A 200-nucleotide genomic window follows, 5' to 3' on the forward strand; every position below is an offset into this window, starting at 1 on the left:
GGTTTAATGTTTGTGAGTATGAATATTCAAATGTGTTTTTGTTTGATGTAATATGCCAGTTGTTGTTATAAAGAAATATAACAGGCTCATGAGTTGTTTTTTTAACACTTGAACAAAACAAAAATCGTATTTTGGGAAGAAGAATGCATAAGTATGTCTATATACTACAGCAAGAAAGTGATATGCCTTACAGACAAGTA

This window comes from Penaeus monodon, chromosome 23 (genome assembly GCF_015228065.2).
Source record: "Penaeus monodon isolate SGIC_2016 chromosome 23, NSTDA_Pmon_1, whole genome shotgun sequence".
NCBI lineage: Eukaryota > Metazoa > Arthropoda > Malacostraca > Decapoda > Penaeidae > Penaeus > Penaeus monodon.